The 25726-nt window shown below is 40.7% G+C and overlaps 1 protein-coding gene and 2 long non-coding RNA genes across 10 annotated transcripts in view; 1 reads left to right on the top strand and 2 right to left on the bottom strand.

Annotated features, from left to right (window-relative positions):
• LOC138744470 (uncharacterized) overlaps nucleotides 1–2381 on the bottom strand; it is a 50824-nt gene extending 48443 nt beyond the window's left edge. For both annotated transcript variants that reach the window (XR_011345555.1, XR_011345556.1), the window contains exons 1-2: nucleotides 2195–2381; nucleotides 691–807 (exon numbers count right to left, since the gene is read on the bottom strand). This is a non-coding gene — a long non-coding RNA (uncharacterized lncRNA). The remainder of the gene's footprint in view (nucleotides 1–690; nucleotides 808–2194) is intronic.
• Nucleotides 1–25726, bottom strand: part of LOC138744465 (cGMP-dependent protein kinase 1-like) — a 592254-nt gene that overhangs the window by 321844 nt on the left and 244684 nt on the right. The window lies entirely within an intron of this gene.
• LOC138744467 (uncharacterized) overlaps nucleotides 2303–25726 on the top strand; it is a 62700-nt gene continuing 39276 nt past the window's right edge. For 3 of the 5 annotated variants that reach the window (XR_011345549.1, XR_011345548.1, XR_011345551.1), the window contains exons 1-3: nucleotides 2303–2405; nucleotides 2583–2828; nucleotides 7650–7715. This is a non-coding gene — a long non-coding RNA (uncharacterized lncRNA). Of the gene's footprint in view, nucleotides 2406–2582; nucleotides 2829–7649; nucleotides 7716–14349; nucleotides 16278–23131; nucleotides 23450–25726 lie in introns of those variants that run through there. The other 2 variants (XR_011345552.1, XR_011345550.1) reach the window with 2 other exon arrangements.

Here is a 25726-nt window from a genome sequence, read left to right as displayed (position 1 = left end):
GAGATTTCTTTAGGCAGTCCTTGTACCTCTTCTTTGGTGCACCTCTGTCTCGGTGGCCAGTGGAGAGCTCGCCATATAACACGATCTTGGGGAGGCGATGGTCCTCCATTCTGGAGATGTGACCTACCCAGCGCAGTTGGATCTTCAGCAGCATGGATTCGATGCTGTCGGCCTCTGCCATCTCGAGTACTTCGATGTTGGAGATGAATCGCTCCAATGAATGTTGAGGATGGAGCGGAGACAACGCTGGTGGAAGCGTTCTAGGAGCCGTAGGTGATGCCGGTTAAGGACCCATGATTCGGAGCCGAACAGGAGTGTGGGTATGACAACGGCTCTGTATACGCTAAATCTTTGTGAGGTTTTTCAGTTGGTTGTTTTTCCAGACAGGTGTAGTAATTATATGTAGGAAAAAAACTATTATATATAGACAAAGTACTTTAACAGACAGACAAGAAGAAAGACAAAAAAGTACACTACACACTTAAACAAATATAAAATGGCTAATTGAAAAAAGACAAAAAAAAATTGCTGTTCTACAAAATCTACCCCTTCCCTTCCGAAGTTGTTGTAATTGCATATAATTTACTACCATATGGAGAGGACTAAAACCACAAAACAATATCCAAATAATCTTATAAATGATGAAAGTAGTTGATAAAAGGACTGCATAAATTAAAAAAAAATTCAAACCTGTTACATTAGTAGAGCATCTGAATTTTTTCTCAAGTTAAACATGCCATCATATCAGAGAGCCATTGAGTATGTGTAGGAGGGATGGCATCTTTTCGTTTCATGAGTATGGAACATCTAACAATAAGGGAAGCAAAAGAGTTGACATGGGATTGAGAGACTGTTAAATTTAAGTCTGTTATTTTAGTTAATCCAAATTGGGCAATTAAAGGATTTGGTCTCAAATTAACATTAAAGATTAAAGATAAGGTTCAAAAAAGGGAAAGAGAAGTATAAGACCAGAACACGTCCAACAGAGAACCACCTTCAGTCCTGCACCTGTCAAGTTGGAGTAAAATTTTGCCAAATGAACTTTAGAAAAGTAAGCTCGATCCACTTCCTTAAATTGCAGAAGTGAATGATGGGCACAAAAAGAAGAAAAATTTACTAATTTTAAAATAGAATCCCAGGTAATATCCAAAAATGAAAGCTGAAGATCTTGCTCCCATAACTTTTTAATCTTATCTAGGGAATTGTCCCAAGACTTTAATAATAAATCAAATAAAGCTGATATCAGCTTTTTTTTTTAAATTCAATTAAAATTTATAAATCATCCCTATACTTTTTATATAAATGTCCTGAGGAAGTCTCAACAATAAAGAATATAAATAAAACTCCTAATTTTCAGGTATCTAAGGAAGTATTTGTTTTCTGCTGTTATCGGACTCTTCAATAGATCCTTGCAGTCTTTTATACAGTAACTGTGCATTTCGCTATATCTTGCACTATGCTTTTGTGCTTTGCTTTCTACCATGCACTATTTAACTACCGCTAAACTACTGTTTTATTTATTTGTTATTGTGCACCACCTGCTCTACAGTTTGAATACCTGGACAACACACAAAATGAAACATCTTACTGTACTTCCGTACACATTGCCAATAAAACAATTCACAAGAGGCAAATAATGAGTGTTTTGATTGTAGAATATCACGCTGAAATGATTTAACACCCTGACTGTATTAAGTCATTGCCTGGCACTGAGATGGTAGATTTAAAAAGCTCCAGATTGAAGGTTTGACACATGCACTCACAGACAACATCCAACAAACTTTAAAGTTAAATTTTAGACATACAGCACGGAAACAGGCCCTTGCGGCCCATGAGCCTGTGCCGCCCAATTGACTGGCAATCCCTGGTACGTTTCAAATGGTGGAATGAAACCAGAGCACCCAGGGGAAACCCATGCGGACACAGGGAGAACGTATAATCTCCTTAGAGACAGCACCAAATTCAAACCAGGTCACTGGCGCTGTAACGGCACTGGGTGAACCGCAACACTACCCTTGCCACCCTTGAGAATGGATCTGAAGACTGCAATGATCAGCAAATATTCTCACATCAGATTCTATAACGTTGACCTTGTTATTAATAAAGCGAGTGAAGGAGGCTGCACTTAGGACACTGTCCTGAAGAAATCTTGCAGTAATATCTTGGGACATAAATGATTTCCCACTGACTTTACCTTTTACGAAATTACCTCTCTACTTGGTATCCGTCTGGTCAATAAAGAGTAATTCATCTGTCTGGAGGCTTTTCCATTATTAGGTCATGTTGACACAATAGATAGACACAATTTTGCTTCATTCAAAGGTTGTCCCTCAGGATTAATCACTTTATTTTCTGCAGCCTAAAAAGATCATTACAAGATCTGGAGCTGAGTGGTTGTGGAAGAAGTAAGTATAATATCTGCATATTGGTAGGTAATTAAGGTTTGTGAGCACATAAAGCAACTCATTTCATCCCTTTGCCTATGATTGAGAGGTGGGTGGTGGGCAGGAATTTGACTGAATTTGGTTTATTTGTTTTTTTGCGCACCAATCACATCTGCAGAATGTTCACCATTGCTGCAGATATATTGGACCATCCTGGCTGGAGGTACGATTAGCTCCAGAACCCATGTCTTTAAGCCATCGCCTGGATCAATAGCTTTGAACCCAAGAGGATTCAGGTATTTTTCAGAGTGGCTGAAGGAAGGCTTTTGAGATGAAGAGAAACCCTTTTGAAGTTAGACTCCAGACTTCTGGTTCAGTTCGCAAATACTTCAAGTGGGTAAAATATTTAAAGGGAACACAAGAGGGAACTTCACACTGAGGGAGGTAAGTGTGTGGAACAAGCTTTCAGCTTTGAATAAGGGCTCAATTTTAAACATTTAAGAAAAATTTGGATATGTACATGGATAGGGCAGTATGGAGGGCAATGGTCTGGGTTCAGGTCAATGGGATTAAGCGGAATAATGGTTCACCACAGACTAGTTGGGCTGAAGGGTCTGTTTCTGTGCTGTACTGTTCTATGGCTCTTGCTGTTTTCAGCAATATGTTGTGTTTGAACATCATTGCAGACAGGGAGGTTCATAGAATGTTGTCCAGCCGTGAATTATCTAATTTTCCTTCTCCACTAACCTGTAGATGTGGCAGGACTGACGAGCTTTAATAATGGTTCACCACAGACGAGTTGGGCAGAAGGGTCTGTTTCTGTGCTGTACTGTTCTATGGCTCTTCCCGTTTTCAGTAATATGTTGTGTTTGAACATCATTGCAGACAGGGAGGTTCGTAGAATGTTGTCCAGCCATGAATTATCTAATTTTCCCTCTCCACTAACCTGTAGATGTGGCAGGACTGACGAGCTTTAATAAGTTTTGTCTGCTGCAAAGTGTCCATATCAGGATCATTACTTTTGTCGTTACCTAATCCTGTGAGGAACTTGATCAGATGTCTCAGTTTTAGAAATGCATGTGATCAACCTCCACACTCAGGCTATTTAATTACAACCAAGCCAAGATGGTTTCCATACTTCATTGTTATTACGAGCACCAGTTCAAGTTGGGGTTTTCCACGTTAGACCTCCCAGGACAGTAAAACAAGTTAATTGCTCAAGACATGATGACCCCTATTCATTAAATACAGGGTTCTGAATTACCTCTGAGAAGCTCTTGTAAAATATATTTATAATACGTGTACAGCTTTGCATATAGAATAGTAAAACAGTCATTGTGATGGGTGAAATTTTTTTTACCATGTGAATTCATGAGAAAACAAGCATCATGATGGATGAAGTTAAACAGGGTGCGAGGAAAACAGAGGACCTGGAGAAAAAACCATGCAGGTCGATGGGAGAACATATAATCTCCTTACAGACAGTGCCAGATTCAAACTGGGGCTGTAATAGGGTTGTACTGACTGTGCTCCTCATATCTACCATTGAAAGAATGAACACCATTGATGATCTATAGTGTGAAGCAAGAAAGTCAGCAAATGCTGTGATTGTAGTAAAACCGCAAAATTGCTGGAGAAACTTGGCAGGTCACTCAGTTATAGGAAGCAAAGATATATAACCAACTTTCCGGCTCGAGGTCATTGTCAAGGTAGGGCAAGGGCTCAGGCCCAAAGTGTTGCTTATACATCTTTGCCTCCTGTGGATCAGATCAGAATTCATTACCATGAACAAGTCTTGAAACTTGGTGCTTTGCATCAGCATCAAAGTCCAAACATACATATTATAATCATCTTACGACATTACTATAAATTTTTTTTAAAAGTGCACGAAAAGTCAGGCAGTGTCTTTGGTTCATAAATTATTCAGGAATCTCATGGCAGCGGGGAGGAAGCTGTCCTTGTGGCATTGAGTGCTCGTCTTTAGGCTCCTGTACCTTTTTCCCCTATGGTAGCAAAGTGAAGAGAGCATGGCCTGGGTGGTGGGGGGGTTCTTTGAGGATAGAGGCTGCTTTTTAAGACACCGCCTCATGTAGATGTCCTCGATGGAATGAAGTCTGGTGCCTGTGATGACACAGGCCAAGTTAACAACCCTCTGGAGTTTATTCTTGTCCTGAGAGTAGGAGACTTCATACCAGGCAATGACGCAACCAGTCAGAATTCTCTCCGTGGTACACCCGCAGAAATTTACAAGGGTCTTCGGTGATGTACTGAATCTCCTCAGACACATCACAAAGTATAGTCGCTGGCGAGCCTTCTTTGAGATTGCATCAACACGGAGCCTCCAAGACAGATCCTCGGAGATGTTAACACCCAGGAATTTGACAGCTGCTCTACTGAGACCTCGATGAGGACTGGGTCATGTTCCCTTGACTTCCTGTGTGACCTGCTGAGTTTCTCCAGCAATTTTGTGTATTGATTAGTGATCCATATTTGGGTATCCTCTAAATCTTTGGGACATTGTTGTGTACAAAAGTAACATCCAAAGATCCATTCAAACTGTAAGTAAGTTGATTTAATGCACAAAGAAGTCTACTTCCTGCAGACCAACAGAAGCAAAACGACTGTGCAGGGAACAAAAACAATGCAATTGTTACATTTGAGCTTAATAGCCCTGAAAAGAACTATTTCTGTGGATAAGCAGTGACTGAAGGTTCTCTTCTCCCTGACTACAGAATATTACTATTTCTTTTCTCCCTCTCAATGCTTGATTGTAAAACAACTGATATCTCCTCTTCATTTTCTCTATTCCACTTGATCAATATCTCAAAGTTCCCATCCATATATAACTATAACCATATAACTGTTTTCGGCGTGGAAACAGACCATGTCGGCCCTTCAAGTCCACGCCGGTTCACTTGAACAACTCCACTAGCTTCCCCCTCCTGCTCTCCGCCCATAACCCTCCAACCCCTCACATCCATGTACACAACCAACCTTCTCTTAAATGACAGAAGGGACCCTGTTGCAACTATCTCTTTTGGAAGATCATTCCATTCTGCCACCACTCTCTGAGTGAAAAAGCATCCTTTAATATTTCACCTAAAGTTTTGCCCCTTTACCCTTTACTTATGCCCTCTTGTTCCCTGCCCTCAGGGGAAAGAGTCTATTTACGTCTACTCTGTCTATTCCCTTCATAATTTTAAATACCTCTATCAAATCCCCTCTCAGCCATCTACATTCCAATGAATAAAGTCCCTGTCATCATATCAATGGTTTGTGATACTTGGTGTTATCTCAGTTCTTTCTCCAATGAGGCACCTCAAAATTATACACCAGTTATGCATATGACAGTTTTATAATGAATACATTCTTTTGAGCAATGTAGTCTAAAATATTACCATTTCTGCATACATACAAAACCCTAGAATTAAATCAGTGTCCATTGTACTAAATAGAGTTTAGAGTCAAAATACTCCATCAGATTTAAATTCAATATATGGAAATTGTCTTCACAAATTCAGCTCATCATGCACTGCATTCAACTTTCACACCAAATTCTTTTAACCTCCTACAATGGAACACAAATTTAAATTCTGGATGATATTATCCTCCGCAATTTCTGCCACCTAAAACAGGGTCCCAGTACCAGACACATCTTTCCCCTCTCGGATTCCCTCATCCGCTCATCCTTGCCCACTAATTGCCCCATTAGTACTTAGCCCTATGAGTCACTTCACTTTTGAATCTACACTTTTGAATCTTAATTCTCATGTGGCTTCTTCTACAACAGTGAGACCAGGCGCAAACTGGGAGGCCCTTTCATTAAGCACTTTCCCTCTCTCCATTGCAATAGCAAGGGCCTTCCAGAGGCCAACTATTTTAATTCTATGCACCATTCCCACACCGACACGTGACACTGCCAAGCACAGGCTACCTGCAAAATTAAGGAAATTCCAACTGGATGCTCTCCAACCAGATACATTAACATCCATTTCTCAAATTTCCATTAAACACCTCTCCGTCTCTCTCTTTTCCCAACTCTTGGTCTCCTTTCTCCACCCTTTATTCAGCTTTTTTTTCTTCTATCCTCCTAATTGTGTTCACCCATGACTTCTTACCTCTTAGCTGTTCTCCTCCCCTCCCAATCTCCCTTCTCTGCTGTTTACCCCCTCCACCAACTTTTTTATTTCAGGTACCTGTCTGTCTCTCGCTCATACCTTGACAAAGATTTTCAAACCCAAAATGTTGATTATCTATTACTTCCTATAGATGCTGTGTGACCTGCTGAATTTCTCCAGCACATTTGTACACTGCTAACAAAACTCCCTGCAACCACTTTTGCTTTGGAACACATAGAAAACTTACAAACAAAAAGGATCCAAATTCAATTGATGTTGTAGATGACATGAATGTAAAAATATGCTTTTATTCTTGTGGAAGAATACAGTGTATTTGACTCACCTGGTCACTCTTTCTCTCCTACCCTCACAAATGCGGACATGATGTCAAATTTAAAGGAAAATATTGTCATTTCTCACCAGTCTGGCTGGGTGACTTTTGATATGAATTGCAATATTTTCAACAGGCAATAATTATATAATAATAATAATACTGGTCTTCATGAATGGCTATTTCACATTTTTTTGTTACATGATGAACAAAAGAATTTTCTGTCAGAAAATAGGTACATAATAATATTTTGTCCCTTTGCTATCTCTCAGCTAACATCCATGTAGAATATTTTGATGATGGGCTCCGCAAAACTTTCAGGAATACATGTTTACTTCAAATTAATTAGTTTACCTTGATAGAAATGAACAGTGATACAATTCTGGCTGCAGTTAAATACATGAGGTATATATTTTGAACTTGACTACTTATCATATCCTCGACTGATATTACTTAAACATTATATAAAAAACAATTCATGTTCTGACAATAATATTCAAATTTGTAAAAAAAATCAATCCATTGTGAAACTGTGGAACTTTTATCTCTTTATTCAGATTAGGAACCATTAATTTGGGCATGACAAGACTATAATTCTTTCTTTGTGAATCAGAGAAATGATTAAACATTCATGATTTTAAAGTGAAAGGATTTAAAGTCTCTTTGGAGTCTAAATGAGAAATGCAGAAGAAATTTATTTCAGATAATGATAAAAATAATTCTCAAGTTAATTTGGTTGCTACTTTTTAATACCCATCCATGCTCTGGCAACCCTTAAAGGTTTAGTACTGACATTTAATTTAAAATTTTTTTTAGACATACAGGCCATTTCAGCCTACGAGTCCATGCAGCCCAATGGACACCCATTAACCTACACTCCAGGTAAGTTTTGAAAGGTGGGGGGAAAACCAAAGCCTCTGGGGAAAACCCACTCACAACATCCTTATAGACAGCATGGGATTCATACCTCAATTCTGATCGCTGGTGCTGTAAATGCGTTGAGCTAACTGCTACACCAACCAGAATCAATATGACTAAATTTTAGACCCTGAGAGTCAATTATGATTGTTAACAGGTTATTCATTTAATTTTTAAAGTTGGAGGCACAGCATGATTATGTCTTTTTGGCCCATGAGTTCGTGCCGCCCAACTACCCTCATGTGACCAATTAATTTATTGTCTTTGGAACAAGGGAGTTGGGTGTGCTAACCATGCCGTCCAACAGGAATGAGCTTTCTCACCCAATTACTTCTTAATAATCGGATAGAAGGAGATCAACAGATTTCAGATTTATTGTCAGGGTGCATACATGATATCACATACAACCCTGAGATTTTTAACCTGTGGGCGGAGCAGAATTACCACTTAATAGTAGTCCAAAAAAATCTGTACACAATCTACACATGTAAACAAATAAAGAAATGTAAACAAACTGACAGTGCAATACAGAGAAGAAAGAAAATAAACAATAACATGCAAAAGTGCCTTTAAATGAGTCCCTGATTGAATTTATTGTTGAGGAGGAGTCTAATGGTGGAGGAGTAGCGGCTGTTGCAGGTGGTGCGAGACTTGTGGCACCTAGACCTATTTCCTGATGGCAGCAGTGAGAACAGAGTGTATGCTGGGTGGTGTGGATACTTGATGATTGCTGCCTTTCTCCAATGGTAGTATTCCCCATACATGTTGTTGAACATGGGGAGGGTTTTGCCTGTGATGTCCTCAGCTGTTTCCACTACATTTTTCAGGACTCTACTCTCAGGGGTATTGGTGTCCCCATACCAGACCATGATGCAGCTGGTCAGCACACTTTCCTCCACACTTCTGTAGAAATTTTCCAGGGTTCCGATATCAGACCAAACCTCCGCAAACATTTGAGGAAGTAGAGGGGCTGGCCATGATGTGCTAGGTCCAGGAAAGATCCTCCAAGATGGTGACTCCCAAGAACATAAATTTGCTCATCCTCTCCACAATCAATGATCAATGGATCATACACCTGTGGTTTTACCTTTCTGAAGTCAACAATAAGCTTCTTGGTCTTGGTGACATTGATAGAGATGTTGTTCTTAGTATACCACTCCGCCAAGTTTTCAATCTCCCTCCTGCACGCTGGCTCATCGCCCCTTTTATACAACCCATACTGTGGTGTTGTTAGCAAATTTGTGCACGGTGTTGTTGTCATACTGAACCACAGTCAGAGGCGTAAAGCAAGTGGAGTGGGAGACTAAGAACTTCCACCCTATTCAAATAACTTTAGCATATAAAATCATAAAAAGGTCAGTCCACAAATAGATAGTTTTCAGCCCCACGTTCTACTTTGGCTTCTTTCATCACGATAGCTAATCAACTTCTCCTTCTTGACCTTGCTACATGTTCCTGCAAAGATCTTCATCAAATTCTCATACAAGATTTTATTGAAGTTGCTTGCAACACTGTTGTAGGCAGGTTATTCTTAATTTCCATCAAGCATTGTCCAAATATGTTTTTCCTTGTGTTGCTTCTGATCTTTTCCTGAAATCCGATTATTTTGTTACTTGGACTCTTGACCCCTCCCCCTCAAAAAAATCCTCCTTATTTACTCGTTCAAAGCCCTTGAGTGCAATCAAAGTAACTTCCCAATAACATAGTGATGCCGGTTTTGGGATTTGTTGGACCACTCACCTCCAGATGTCATGGATTGCAGTGAAAAAAAACTTCAGACAAACAACCGGTATACAGCAGATGTTGGAATCTACAGCAAAACAGAATTTGCTAAAGGAACACAGCAGGGGGAACAGTACCAGTGGGAGAAAAAGAATGAATGATGTTTCAGGTCAAAACCCTTCAGCGACTCAAGTCACAAGACAGCCCGCTAAATAGGCATGTGAACAACCCGATTTGAAAAACTGGTAGGGCCGTTCACATTGGAGCAAGGAAAATTGGTTCTGTGCGCCCTTTCACATTATCTTCCCAGTATAGCGGAGCTAAGGGAGACCAAATGTCCAGTGGTGACGTCCTGCATGACGTATTATGTAATCGTAGGACAGTGAAATCATAGCAGGAATAAAGCACACATGCACACAATTTATGAAAGGGCATGGAAAGGTTTGCCCAACTAATTAGTAATTTTGGTGTCTGGATCACTTGGCTATAGAAGTATGAATCCAGCTTTTTTTTGCCCTATTGAGGGTATTTTTTATTGTTGCTTTACTTTTCCAGAGGAAAGTCTACACTGGCGATGTTTGCCCCCCACCCCCCACCCCACCACCCCAACTCCCGGTCGGCTCCACCTCAGCATGCAAACGCAAATCCACCCCCTCCATTGTTGCTTGTCCGTAAATTAACAAAGAGCGTTGTCACACATCAGACTTTCATCACAGTTCGGTGCACTGAATGCAAAATAAAATTACATCCACCAAACTCAATCGAGTGAAAGTTTCTCAGAGTCTACCATAAGTAGGTACTCTATTCCATACAAATATAGCCCAAGGCAGGCAAGTTGGAAACTGCACCCATCCAATCAATATCCCTCAATCTCACACATTTTTGTTATTCCTTTTACTGAAGGACCATGATTTTGCCATCAGGCTTCTCATGAAAAACACATTCTATGTATCACTCTATCTTTTAAAACCAAAGATAAAACATATATTCACACATGCAGCAGTGGATTATTTTGCTGTTTCAAAGATTCCACCAGTTCTATTTACGCTTCTCATCCTTTCCTGAGATTCTCCTTTTCCTTTTCTTCTTTTTGCTCAAGGGGGTTCACTTGAACCAGCTGCCTGCGCCTGACATATGCCTCCTTTGTTTTCCTGACCAGCACCTCAACAATCCTCATCCATCAGCTTCCCTATTCCCTATTCCTGCCATCTTTGCCCTTCACTCGAACAGGAATATTTAGGCCTTGAACTCTTTCAATGCTTCTCACTTGCCAGAAGTTCTTTTCCCTGCCAGCATCCTTCCTGAATAAAACCATGAACACAAGCTGCTTCAAATTAGGACTTTAATTTGTAGACTAGTCTTTTTTCTATAACTATCTTAAGACTAATAGCTTATGGTCACTGGCCCCAAGCAACTCACCATTGCCGCTTCAATCACTTGCCCAGCCTTGTTTCCCACCAGTGTTTCACCCTCTGCAGGACCATCTGCATTTTGATTGGATATACTGAACAAATTCTGCCTAATCCAAGCCCTTAGCACAATGACACAATATTAGGGACATTTAAAAAAATCACCTATTATTCTTACTTGATTATCCTTTACTGGTGGGTATTTGGGGATATCAGTTCTACCTATATTTGGAAAGGGAAGGACTGATTGGGAGCAAAACACAATCTGCTGGAAGAACCTAGCGAGTCAACCAGTGTCAGTCAGACAAAAGAAACTGTGAACGTTTCAGGCTGTAACGTTTCAGAGGCTCGTTCTTTTGCTCCCCCACTGACGCTGCTCAACCTGCTGTGCTCCTCCAGCGGACAGTGTTTCGCTCCATATTCCAGCACTTGCATTCTCTCGTGCCTCTCCAAGGACTAAATGGGGATCATCTGCAAGGCTTCCTGGATCATTGGGCTCGTGTTGTAGAAGTGAAATTGGTACCCAAAAAGAGAGCTTACATACAGAAATAAGAGGTATTTAAAAAGGCAAAAGTTGCAGCACTATGGGATTCTTTGCATTGTTTGTTCAAGAATATTTGATAACATGATGGGTTGAATAATCTCATTGTATAGATTGTGTAGTATACCTACAAAATACATTTAAACAAATAAACATTGCATAACAGGGCATTCAAAAATACCTTTTATTTTTATTGAATGAAACACAAAAGATTGCAGCTGCCTTGATTGTAGTAAAAACATACAGAAATACTGGAGGAGCTCAGCCAGTCTCATTGGAGGTAAAGATATATTACTGACATTTCAGGCCTGAGCACTTCTTCATGTAAAGAACAGGAAAGCGTCTGAATAAAGACTGAAGAATGGCAGAAGGAGGTCTGCACCAACAAAAGATGTTTAATTGGATATAATAAAAGGAAAGATGTGAATTGATTTTGGCTCTGTGAAAGGAGACAGAGGGAAAAAGGCAAGACAGAGACAGAAGCCCTTTTCACACTGGCTAACCTGTAAATCCGCCATTCAATGAAACAGTTAAAGAAGCCTTTTTTGCTGTTCACGCTGGAACACTGTCAACCGGTTCTCTGTGTCCTTTCACATCCCAGGGAAGAAGAGCACCTATCTTCCACTGGTGATGTCTGAGTGACACATCCAGCAATGGTGGACCTGTCCTTGCAGAATTCTGTATGGCAGAGAAACCCATCCATGAGTGCTCAATGAATGCCACATGGAATTATGCTAGGGCAGGTCTGCCATTGTGTGCGCTCTCTCTCCTTGCGACTTCCCCACAATCTTTATAAATTGTGCACTATTTCCGCTACCATTTTCCCATGGTCCTTTATAAATTTATAAATGTCTATATAGGTCGGCACAACAACAGGGCTGAAGGGCTCATACTGTGCTGTGCATAATGCTTAATTATGTTATAATTAGGGATGATTAATTTTAAATACAAAATCATAATACATTGATCAGGATTTAATAAATTGACTAAAAAATTTATATCTTTTTAATCTTTTGTTTCCTTCACGTTCCTGCACTCACTCAAAAACATCATCAACATGTCACTACTTTATCCCTGGATAGTCCATATCCCTTTCACACTTGGCACACAGTCATCAGATGACTCCAGGGACGATACAACCTACCTAGATGGTCCATCCCCAGGGTGATTTGATGCCTGCGTGCCAATTCACGAATGATCACACTGGCCCTTTAACTGATTTATTGGCCATTAATTACTAGGATAATGTGCCAGTGTGAAAGGGGCTAGGGAGAGACAGAAAGAGAGAGAGAGCACAAGCCCTGGGGGAAAGCCGACAGTGTAAGAAAAGTGGGTGGGGTGATTTTCAGAAACCGGAAAAGTCGATGTTAATGCGATCCACGTGGCCAAATGGAAGATGAGGTGGTGTTCCTCCAATTTTCAGATGGTCTCAGTGTGTGACATCACAGACAGAAATGTCAGCAAGGGAATGGGACAGGGAATTGAAATGAGTGGCTACTGGAAGATTCATGCTATTACAGCGGACAGAGCCAAGGTGCTCAACAAAGTGATCTCCCAGTCTGCACCCAGCCTCTCACCCCCTCTTCTTCCCACTGTTGGCTTTTCCCCAGCTCTCTCTCTCTCTCTCTCTCTTTCTTCCCTTTTCCCTCTGCCTCCTTTCAGAGAGCAAAAATCAATTCTCACCTTATCATATGCAATTAACACCTTTTGTTGGTCTGGACTCTTTCCCCTGCCAGTCTTCAGTCTTTATTCTGATGCCTTCCTGTTCTTTGCTTATACCTTGAAGAAGAGCTCAAGCCTGAAAAGTTGGTTGAATATTTCCTATGGACGCTGCGAGACTGGTCCAGCCTTTCTCTATGTTTTTCCTTTTTATTTATTATCTATTTTTAAAAGTTTTTTTTTCAGGATGAATTCCTTCTCTTTACAGTCTTGTTCAGTAAGATTAGCTATATTATTGTCAAGTATGTGGGTATTCAGCTCTGCCGTCACTGCGCTGAAGCACGGCTGAAAGGTTTACGAAAGTGTCCTGAAGATGATGCTTTCCCTCCGTTTCTTCTGGCTTTCTGTGCGAAGTGACACTCTGCAATCATCTTTGATTTTGCGACATAAAGGACACTGTTTGACCTGCTGAGCATTTTGTGTTTTGACTCCACAATAATATCGAGATCTGGACTAGAGCAGTGCAAGTGATTCAACTCCATTCCTAGCACTCAAGCGACCACTCATTGAAGAGACCAAGTTCTCTCTGGGGAGAACTTCATTATCTCGAGTATATAAATGCTGCCACTGAAACAAATTCTTCCTCAAGTCTGACGGCAAGTTTCTCTCAAACAGGCCTCTTGGGTGCATGGAGCGAAGACTATAAACAGTAATGAAAAGCTTCACAGAAGATCATTTGCTGAGAAACATACACCAAAACACCCATGAGATTCCTTTTCAAAAATACTGATGTAAATAGAGATGAGTTTAGATCCGAAAAACTACATCCAATATTTGCTTTCGGTTATTGTTATTCATAACAAGTGTTTTGTCTTTGCCTCCATATCTCTCGAGGGCCCTGGATTGATAGGTAGCCTACAACATGCATGATCAAGGCTCCGACCTCACCCCAGGCAATGATGAAGACACCTTCACCCTGGTAACAACCTCTTCTCACTGCTATCTTTAAGCAGAAGGTACAGAAACCTGAAGACCAGTTCAAGGACAGTTATTTTTCCAACAACTGTTAGACTCTTGAACCTTCCCTTGCTATACCAATCAGGGACTACACTGACCCCGCAAAAGGATTGCTTGCAGAATTGCTAAATCACTATTTTTACACACTGGAACAACTGAATTTTTATTGTCTTGTTTTATTTATTGTTTCTTTTTAATATGATTAAGTATATCTATTCTACAAGTGACGTTGTTACTTTTTTTTCTGCAGCAATTAAGAATTTTGGTGCATACGAACATTGTACAACATATATGATAATAAACATTCTCACATCATAGCACTATATGGAGAAAGATGCATAAGAGACGGTACTGCTGAGCCACGTTCCTGGGGTAAACCTCGTCCTCCCCATCACTGCTGTCGTCCACTGAACTGGGAATATGGGTGCTGGGACCCAGCCCTCCCTGCTGTTGCCTACTGCTGCACTGGGACGCCTGCTCTCCATTGGGATTCCCACAGCAAACAATCCATTACTCAGGGTGGTGAAGCTTCTTCTCAGGCCTTTCATTGAGAAGACTGGGGAAAGTGGTGTGACCACTGTTGAGTTTGACATCAGAAAAACCTCTGAAATGAGGAGAGCCGTCCAAGCAAATGAAGACAGTCAGCAGCTCTTGCCAATTTTTAAAAACGCATCGTCCAAAATATCACATCAATGTTTGGTACGGGAACTGCTCTGCCCAAGACCGGAAAAAATTGCAGACTCAGGCCATCACTCAAATCAATCTCTCCTCCATCTACTCTGCCAACATTTCCTTCAGAAGCAGCCAACCTAGTCAAAGAACCAATCCTCTCAAATGGACAGGCTGAAGAGCAGGAGCCAGAGAGGCAAAGGGTACATTGGAAAGAATTTCAGCATACGGGGGCCAGATTTCTTAGAGTGCCGAAGACAGTTTCAGGTATGAGGGTCAAGACTAATAGCAGTTTAGATTAGTAGCAGGAGCTATTGCAAATTAGATACAAGTTTAGTTAAGTTTAAGTTTGTGGAAGATGGAATGCTAGCCAGGAAAGATTTGGACAATCAAAACTGGAGTTAAAGAGAAAATGGAGGCAGGGCAAAGCAGTCACCCACTGAGCATGTGAATATCCGTGAATTTGGAAGCACGCAGCATCAGTTTCAAGAACCATTGAATGGACCTTTCATCAGTAAAATTATGCTGCCCTTGGTACATTTACTTTATTTTAATCTAACATTTATTTTAGTTTGTACTTCTAGGATAGGTTGAATTGCCTGAATATCTAACAAATGTTTTACTGCGTTTAATCTGAGCAGCGCGAGTAGCTGAGTTGTTAGCATAATGCTATTACAGCGTTAGAGTCCCAGGTTCCAATCGGCGCTGTCTGTGAGGAGTTTGTACATTTTCTCTATGACTGTGTGGGTTTCCTCTGGGTGCTCCAGTTTACTCCCACCCTCTTCAAAATGCCCAGGAATTGGAGGCTAATTGTTGTTTTGTGGGGCACAGGATTGTGGGACGGAAAGGACTACTACCATGGTGTATATCTATATTTAAATGCACACAGTACAATAAATAACTCGATTCAATTCAGCTTACATCACCTCTATGAGAAGTTGTTGAGGGGAAATGGAGGACAAGAGTGGTCTGTCAACACTGCCATTCCCCAGAAATTGCCTGCACACACTGTACCAGCCAAGATAAAGCCTCAGCTCCTATATTTCATGTAGTGAGTGGCCTAACTGGCAGGGTTTTGTTCCAACCTCTCAGACCAAGATTGGGGTGGTGGTGAAAAAGATGGATGCCAGATTCCCTGCACCGGATTCCTGATACTGTGCAAGCAGCAACAGGAAGGGGCAGGATTTCATCCCGCTTTTCAGCACAGCGTGAATAAAGACAGCGACTCAGGCTATGTAGAATAGCTACTTACTACTGAGAAGCATGAACAGGATAACAAATCAGCACTCTGCATGTTTGCACCAAGCTGGGTGCCAGTGTAAAGCATTGGTGCCAAGTGTGTCTTCAGAAAGATGAAACGGGTTGGATTAGGGGCATAAAACTCAACCAAGACCTGGAAATGTTGACAATTATTTTCCCCACACAGATGGTGCTCAACCTGCTAAGTTCCTCCAGCAATTTGTCAATTTTGCTCAATATTCCAGCCTCTTGTGTCTCCATCTTAGATTAGGTGCATAGGTTTGTAATGAATTGAATATTGTTACTAAGATTCTAATAAAAAATGCTTCAGGCAAGTTGACACATGCAACTGGTGGAGTAATTATAAGCAAATAAACAAGTGTTGGGAATCGTGATTCAGTAAGTTAAATAGTGCAGGGTATAAAGAAAATACAAAAACATAATGTAGGATATAGAGAAAAGTAGAGTTATAAAAGAGTGCATATTTGGTCAGTGAGAGCCCGACAACTGCAGGAAAGAAACTGTCCATGAATGTGAAGGTTTGTATTTTCAAGCTTGTGTGTCTTCTGCCTGACAGAATGGGGTGGGGTGGGGGGTGGGGAAAGAAGAGTCTGACCACTCTATATTTTTTGCAGATAATACATTTTACAAAGAGATGTGCTGAGGCAGAAATTCTAGCCATAGCATCAGTGTTAAAAGTTGCTCAGAAAAGACTGGCATTGAAATGATTCGTTGACCAGCTCTTCCTCTGAATTTTATTTTGATCATGTACAGAAGCTCCAGATTATATTGGTAATTTTAAGATTTTTGGAAAGACCTGGGGTCTATTAAAGTGCATTTACGTGAGGTGATGTTTATGCATGTTTTCTCACATTTCATTTACATCCCTCCATTGAATGAATGGACAACTTAAGCAGTCATTTCACATGGTGAAATTTCTGATACATAAATTATTGGCAATATTTTCCATAATCAAATCAACAGTTTATGAGCAAATACTTCTCTATAGAACAAAGGCTCTTTAAATTTTTATCTTACAAATGTATTTTTATGAAAACTTGCACCATCTTTAACAAAACCAGAATCAGCAAATATAAATTTATTAAGTGGTTGAGAATTATAAATTAAATCTGCATTGAATTGATTCTGGAAGCAGGTTTGTGAAGCCATACAAGAGTCTTTTCTACTAACGCTCCTATGTAGTGCTGTTGTGCCTTCCAATCAGATATAGTCCTCATTGCAAACACTGAGACAATATTCTGGTCACTGCCCAGCATACATCTCAATGCCTGATCCAATCATCAATCCAAAAAAGCCAGGGGAAAATATATTTTGGGCCAATGCATCATGTTATACAAATTGATGTGATTGCAAAAACATTAGCAGAGCAATTAGGACACATGTGTGCACTCTATGCCAGAATTACAAATTTCCCATGTGGATTTAATGCTGTTAAGGTCAATAAAATAATTGTGTGCCTAATTCATTAGAAAGATTGCACCATGCAACCAGTACTATTTCTTAGATTAATTTTAAAATAAGTATGGAAAATGATGGGACTGGCCCACGAGTCAAAATACTTAATTGAGGAAAGGCGCATCTTGATAGCATGAGACAAGACATGCAAAGACTGATTGGGAGAGGCTGTTGGAGGTAAAGGGGTGTTTGGCAAGTGAATTTCATTGGAGTTTTTTGAAGGTGTGGCCAAGAAAATCGATGACGGCAGGGTAGTTTGCAAAGATGGCCATGTTTTGTCTGATTGTACTGTTCAGTGGTTCTCAACCTTTTTCTTTCCACTCACATACTTAAGTAATCCCTATGCCATCAGTGCTCTGTGATTAGTAAGGGATTGTTTAAGGTGGTATGTGAGTGGGAAGGGAAGGTTGAGAATCACTGCCCTAGACCCAGCTGTTACTGAAATATTTTGCTTGAGAAAAATTGTGATTGGCCCATTTCCTTTCAAGTTAAGGAACCGTGCACATAATGAATCAATTAGGTACGATTAAAACAGGGGTTTTCAAACTTTTTCTTTCCACTCACTTACCACCTTCAGCAATCCCTTACTAATCACAGAGCACCAATGGCATAGGGATTACTTAAAGTGGTATGTGAGTGGAAAGAAAAAGTTTGAGAACCACTGGTATACGTAAACTCAGATCATAATAAACTTGAACTTGGGTCAATATGGACTTTGTCAAGGCCTTTGACAAGATCTCACATGGTAGGCTATTCTGGATGGTCAGATTGCACAGAATACAGTATTGGCTTGTTGGTAGGAGATACAGGGCGTTAGTAGAGGCCTGCTGTTGACATCTCTATTAATGACTTGGATGACAATGTAACTAGCATGATTTGTAAGTTGTGGATGATACCAAAATTGATAGTTTTGTGGACAGTAAAGAAGGCCATCTATGATTACAAGATTTATATGTACTCGGAAAGTGGAAAAGCCATGGTAGATGGAATTTAACTCTGACAATTGCAAGTTTGAATTAGGGAGGGACTTACACAGTGAATGGTAGGGTCCTGGGGAATATTGTCGAACAAAGGTTAATAATCCATAAAAGTGATGACTCAGGTAGACTGAGGTAAAGACAGTGTTGGGCATGCTTGCTTTCATCAGGGACGTCATGTTAAAACTGTTCAGGATATTGGTGAGATTGAACTTGGAGGATTATGAGCAATTTTATCACCCAGATATATATTACACTGGAAAAAGGTGTAGAAAAGATTCATGAGAATATTACCAGAAATTAGTGGGTTGAAGTACAAGGTTAGGCTGGGACAACACTCTCCCACCCCACTTCCCCAGAGCACAGAAGCCTAAGGTTATATCCTACAGATGTTTATAAAATCATGAGGGGCACAGATAAGGTAAATAGTCATTGCCTTCCCCCATCTCCCACCTCTGTGTATGCTAATCTAAAACCAGATGACATAGACTTAGGGTCTTTCACAGAGCCAAAATCAAATCTCACCTTTTTTCTTATCATATCTAATTAACACTTTTTTTCAGTCTGGACTCCTCCCCCTGTCAGACTTCAGACTTTATTTTGATGCCTTCCTTTTCTTTGCTTGTACCTTGAGGAAGGGCTCAGGCCTGAAACATCAGTTATATATCTTTACCTCCTATGGACATGGCGAGATTGGTTGAGCTTCTCCAGCATTTCTGTGTGTGTTTCGGAAGTTCAGAGGGGAAAGGTTTAAAAGAGACCAGAGGGGAACCTTCTTTACTCAGAGTACTTTGGGAATGAGCTGAGGTGGTTGGTGCAAATGTAATTTTCAAAATGCCTTTGGACCGCTTTGATCAGGATGGACAAATTGGACTGAAGGGCCACTTTTCTATGGCTCATTATTCAAAAATAGAAATTACACAAATGACCAACCTCCAACGACTGTTTCACACCATTGTAAAGTTTTGTTAAGTTTTAGGCAAACCATGTCTTGGGGAAGACACCATGGGGAAGAGGAAGATACTGATCTTCAGGATGTCTTGCTCAATGAGGTTTGAAGTGGTGAGAGAAAATACACGGCTAGCAATGCAGAAAAACAAAGTTTCATTAATGGAGGATTCAGTGTTAGGATTAAAGACAAGGAATATTTTTCTCATAGTTAAAGTTAATAAAACATCAGTGAATTCCCACCTCTTAATCGACCAAATGTGCATGTGTTGAAGAACCACGGAGTTTTAAAACGGATGTTGAGAGTGGAAGAATACACTGATCATTAGACCACACATTGACAAAATTAGAATTTACCTATCTGTTTTCTTCTCAAAACTCCTGTGATTTGGCAATCAACAAGAATATCAGGTCCATACAACTCACCCAGAGTTCAATAGAGTCTGGATTTGTCACTCAAAATCTTTGAAAATGGTAAATATGAAAATCATCATGAGTAAAAACTGTTCGCTAACATGTCAGAATGTTGATAAACCTGTTTCCCCCCCACCACCACCTGGCTTCGCGGACGAAGATTTATGGAGGGGGTAAAAGTCCACGTCAGCTGCAGGCTCGATTGTGGCTGACAAGTCCGATGCGGGACAGGCAGACACGGTTGCAGCGGTTGCAGGGGAAAATTGGTTGGTTGGGGTTGGGTGTTGGGTTTTTCCTCCTTTGTCTTTTGTCAGTGAGGTGGGCTCTGCGGTCTTCTTCAAAGGAGGTTGCTGCCCACCGAACTGTGAGGCGCCAAGATGCACGGTTTGAGGCGAGATCAGCCCACTGGCAGTGGTCAATGTGGCAGGCACCAAGAGATTTCTTTAGGCAGTCCTTGTACCTCTTCTTTGGTGCACCTCTGTCACGGTGGCCAGTGGAAAGCTCGCCATATAACACGATCTTGGGAAGGCGATGGTCCTCCATTCTGGAGACGTGACCCATCAAGCAGAATAGCCTTTCCTTGATGACAATGCACACATTCAGTCAGCTGATTAATGAACTTACTACAAGTAAACAGGATAAATCTGATGGATTCAGGGAAAACTTCTTATGAATGGCAAAAACCAAATGTTGCAAGGCACTGGGGAAGCTCAAGCCATCTCACAGTCACTGAGCTAACACCTGTTATGCACAGTATGTCATCAGTCTGAGCTATAGGGTGGCATGACTAGGGTAGTGGTTAGTGCAACACCTTTACAGTGCCAGCGATCAGGACTGGCTCAGGTTTCGAATCCTACACTGTCTGTTTGTACGTTCTCCCTGTGTCCGCATGGATTTTCTCTGGGGCTCCGGTTTCCTCCCACCCTTCAGAAACATACTAGGATATAGGTTAATGGGGTGTAAATTGGGCAACATGGACTCGTAGGGCCAAATTGGCCTGTTACCATGCTGTATGTCTATCTTTTATAAAATTACACCGTTTTTCTTCTTTTGGAGACGAAACAGAATTGGAGTTGATGTAAAACTTGTAATGAATGTTCCTGGGAAAAACCCTAAGTGTTCTACTTTAAAAATCCAATTACTTGAATGGATTAAAGAGAGAAATGTTTTGGACACAATTACAAATTCTTCTGTGGCCAATTTCTTTGCAGCCTGAATGTACACACATTTAATTTCCAGAAACCTCTCTTTGCTTTGGACATTACAAAACTGTCCAACAATAAATAGCTTGATATGATGTTGGACTGGAATGAAGATTTAATTGACTCACTTGTTGTGACATTTACTAATTGCAGCAACTTCTGGACAAAATCTACTGCACACCTTATGAATAATCCAATTCCAGTTGACAGCTTTATTAGCTCACTCAGTCACCAATTTATCTTTCAGCAAAATGTTAAGCAAAGGTGCAAACCTTAGACCAAACATTGCCTTTTTAATGAATCTCAAGAGTCTTGGACAATGATCTTGATGTAGTATTCTTACTATTGTGTAATTTAAGATGTCACATTTAGTCTGATAAGGAACTCAGGCCAACTTATATGAAAAATGTACCCATGGTACCAAGAAGGAAATGGCTCTAGGACATTTTGGCACCGGCTATTTTGGCCTCCGCAGTTTGGAACCAGACATTTTGCCACTTGGCATGGCGTGAGGTGAGTGCACAAATGTTAGCGTGGGTGAGGGGCGTGTGGAGATATCATTCCATTATATTTAATTAAAATAACAGGGTATAATAAATTAATAATTTTATATTTGTTAGATTTAATTAAAAATCTAATAAATTAAATGCCCATGCCCGTCGCAAAATGCAAATGCCAAAATATCCGGCACTAAACTGCAGGCACCAAAACGTCCGAAGGGCTACAAAAATCTTGTTTTATTCGCCAAACTGCCCGTGGCTAAAAGGCGAGTACCAAAATATCTGACGCCAAGATGTCCAAAATCTCCAATTCCAGAAGGAAATAAAGGACACCAGAGTGGTACAGCTGGTAGAGCGGCTGCCTCAACAACCCTGGCTTCTATCCTCACCTCAAGTGCTCTCTTTATAGATTTAGCTCTTTCTGCCGGAGACTGCACCACTTTCATCCCAGTTCTCTGGCTTCCTCCCACATCTGAAAGAAGTGTTGGTTGGTAGGTCAACTGATGAGTACAAATTGGCCCTGATGTGTGGTGGAAAGATGATGTAGGGGAGGTAATGCAAATCTGGAAAGAATAAATTTGAATGAGCTTAAGTAGGCAGACACTGAGATGCTGGAGGAAGTCAAGGGTCAGGCAGCATTCTAGGAGTAGAAATGTTAAGTCAACCTTTTGAATCTGGACCCTTATTAAAACGAACGTGGGAAGGGGGCGTTATCAACTCTGTCAAGGGGTGCTGGGAGCTGAGAGGGGATAGGGTGAGAGAGGTGTTTAGACCAGTAGAAAGTGAGTCCACTTGGAGTGGGAAGGTTAAAGAGAGAATTAAGTCTAGGAGTTGTTAAAGAAGAGATAGAAACAGTGGAGCCAAATAGTGGTGGGGATTTGAAAAAAAATAATGTTCATTCATTGGGCTTAAAGGCTGTCATGGAGAAATATGATGTGTTGCTCCTCAAGTTAACACAGCCTCACCCTGTCAATGTCTGAGGGTGAGGAAAGACATATCTGTGTAGGAATTGACATGATTGGCCACTGGAAATTCAAGATCAGACCCACAGTCAGAGTTCAGGTGCATGACAAAACAGCCACTCAATCTATGTAGAAGAGGCCACTCTGGGGATACCGATTGCAATAGATTAGGTTTGGACAGAGTCCATGTAAAGCTCGGCCTCACCTGGAAGGCATGATTATGGCTTATGGATGGAGGTGGGGGGGGCAAGTTTTGCACTTTTGGTGGGGAAGAAAGAGCAGATTAAGATGTTGATATTTATCTTTTCCAAGTTAGTGCCTTGTCCCAGTCCAAAACATTGACTGACCATTTCTATCCATGGATGATCCTGACCCACTGAGCTCCTCCACCAGCTCATGGCTTGCTCAAAAATCCACGTGAAGAGAAATCTTCACATCTCATTTGGTGGAAAATGCTGGTAAGTGTAGGAAGCAGTATATTTCAGTCCCTGAATGTGGAAATATGAAAATAAATAAAGATTCAAAGAAAAATATTGTATTTCAGACAAAATGAGTTCATGTATATTTCAATCTTTAAAAAGAGTATTTCTTATTAAATAATCTTAGCTATTCTCTATTCTTAAAAAAATAAACAATTTCTATCAGGACTTGAAGGAGCCCAGTGGAAAGGTCAGCACGACATCAATCAGTGGTCAGGTACGGTGAGAGTATCAGTCAGTGAGTGTGGCTGGCCACAGACACTATGGAAATAAACGTCACATCAGGCCCATTGTCTTCGAACATGATGATTGTGCAAGTGAATCCAGTTTATCTGAGGAGGAACATGCTACCTGGCAAAAGCAGAATTCAGAATTTATTCACTGATGAATAATTTTGCTATTTTAAATGGAAATAATATGTGTTGCGTTACCACAGTTATTTTATCAGCCATGCTGCATCTGCTTGATTGATTAAAAATCATAATGGACCCCACCTTCGACCATGTGTAGGGTTTAAGTAAAACATGAGGAAATGCAGACTGAAAAAAACACCAAAAATTTGTATCTCACTTTGATCCCTATGTTCCATCATTATTATGCAGATAATAGCTATTTAATTATTCTCTTCATTATTTCCTTCTATTAATTATTATGAAATCAAAAGGTTCAACTGGGCATCAAGGTGTGATGGCCTCACACTCCAACCGAAATGACTCGCCTTCCATTAACTTAACCTCTTTTTCTTTCTTGCCTCACTCTCTCCCTTTGTTTGCCTCCTGCCAATCGACAGCCGCCACCTCCCCATCTATCCATCATCCTTCACCCCTGCCTGGTTCACCAATCTTGTACTGGGCCTGTCCAACTCCTCTCACCAGTCTCCCTTCAGCTGCCCATCTCTCCTCTATATTCTCAGGCTTGATGAAGAAACACTTTTTTAAAAATTTCCTGATGCTGCTCAATCTTTTCAGTTCCTCCAGCAGATTATATTCTTGCATAAATTTTCCACGATTCTATGAAATGATCATTGAGGGATCAGAGGTGGAGAGGGTGAGCAAATTTAAGTTCTTGGGAGTCACTACCTCAGAGGATCTTTCCTGGACCCAACACACTAATGGCATCATGAAGAAACCACGTCAGCTCCTCTGCTTCCTCAGGAGTTTGCGGAGGTTTGGTATGACATAAGAAACTCTGGCAAATTACTATACATGTGTGGAGGAAAGTGTGCTGACTGACTGCATCACAGTCTGGTATGGGGATACCAATACCCGAGCGTAAAGCCCTCAAAAAGGTAGAGGACACAGCCCAGGACATCACAGGAAAAACTGTCCCCACTATCGAGAACATCTACAGGAAGCACTGTTGTTGGAGAGCAGCAGCATTCATCAAAGATCCACTTTATCCAGCATAAGGTCTGTTCTCGCCGTTACCATCAGGAAAGAGGTATATGTTCCACAAGACTCGCACCACCAGTTCAGGAATAGCTGCTACCCCATCAGACTCCTCCACAACAAACTCAATCAGGAACTCATTTAAGGACTCTTACTTGTGTACTTTATTGATTTTGTTATTCTCTCTGTATTGCACAGTTTGTTTACATTTTCTATCTGCTTACAGTTTATTTGTTTGTTTACGTGTACACACTGTGTACAGTTCTTTTTGTGTAGTACCAATAAGTGATAATTCTGCCCCGCCCATAAATATTCTCAGAGTTATATGTGATGTTATGTATGTATTCTGGCAATACATCTGAAATATAATTGTATTGCTCCTTTACCTCATCTTATTTCCCATAGCCAATCGGATCAACATTTATTGATCTTTTCACCAACCAATGTGCTTATCTTTAAAATCTTCACATTCTCCACAATGGACTCCTCTTCTGTTAAGACCCCCTCACATGTGAATGACAGTTTGTTAATTTATTCTGGCACAGTTGGCGCAGCGGTTAGCGCAATACCTTTACAGCGCCAGCGATCGGGACCGAACTGGGGTTTGAATCATGCGCTGTCTATAAGGAGTTTGTACGTTCTCCCTTTGTCTGCATGGGTTTTCTCCAGGGGCTCCAGTTTCCTCCCACCATTTAAAACAAACCGGGGGCATAGGTAAATGGGGTATAAATTGGACGACACGAACTCGTGGGCCGAAATGGCTTGTATTAAGTTCAAATTTAAACTTTCCCAGCCTATTGGATTTTGCTGGTTTTATGCTGTGCCTTCCCTTTCAAAAAAAAGTTTAAAATATAGTCTTCCCCTACTAACTTCTAATCCTGATAAGATGGCTGTTTATATTGCTTTGACCCCTTAAGACCCCTTTTCATGCAAAGAGCTTGAATTCTGATTATGATGTTCCTCTCTCAGCTCACATCAAATGAATGCTGGCTTTACAAATTGCCTGCATTCAAAAATATGACCTGAGGTGAACTGGAAGAGGCAGAAGAAGCAACATTAAGGGGTTGAAAATTATGCTAATGGTATACAATTTATGTCAAGGATTAAAGCCAATTTCTTCCCAATTGCAACTCATCTAGTGGCTGAGCAAGGTAACAAAGGAGAGTTGAATGTTGTAGTCAATCCATTGGCTGTACCAGAGTCAAGGATAATGAATAACAGTGGACAGCAAAGATTTTGCTTCTTGGACACTTCTGGATATATTTTGGTCTACTGATCATGAAAATCACCTGAACATTTTTCTATCACATATCTTATTTTGTCATATTTTAAGTCTACTTCAAGCAGACGAAACCATGAAATGCAACATGTCA

This window comes from Narcine bancroftii, chromosome 10, assembly GCF_036971445.1.
Source record: "Narcine bancroftii isolate sNarBan1 chromosome 10, sNarBan1.hap1, whole genome shotgun sequence".
Taxonomy (NCBI): domain Eukaryota; kingdom Metazoa; phylum Chordata; class Chondrichthyes; order Torpediniformes; family Narcinidae; genus Narcine; species Narcine bancroftii.
Note: the sequence above shows the minus strand (reverse complement) of the source record. Positions and strands in the feature narration are given on the sequence as shown.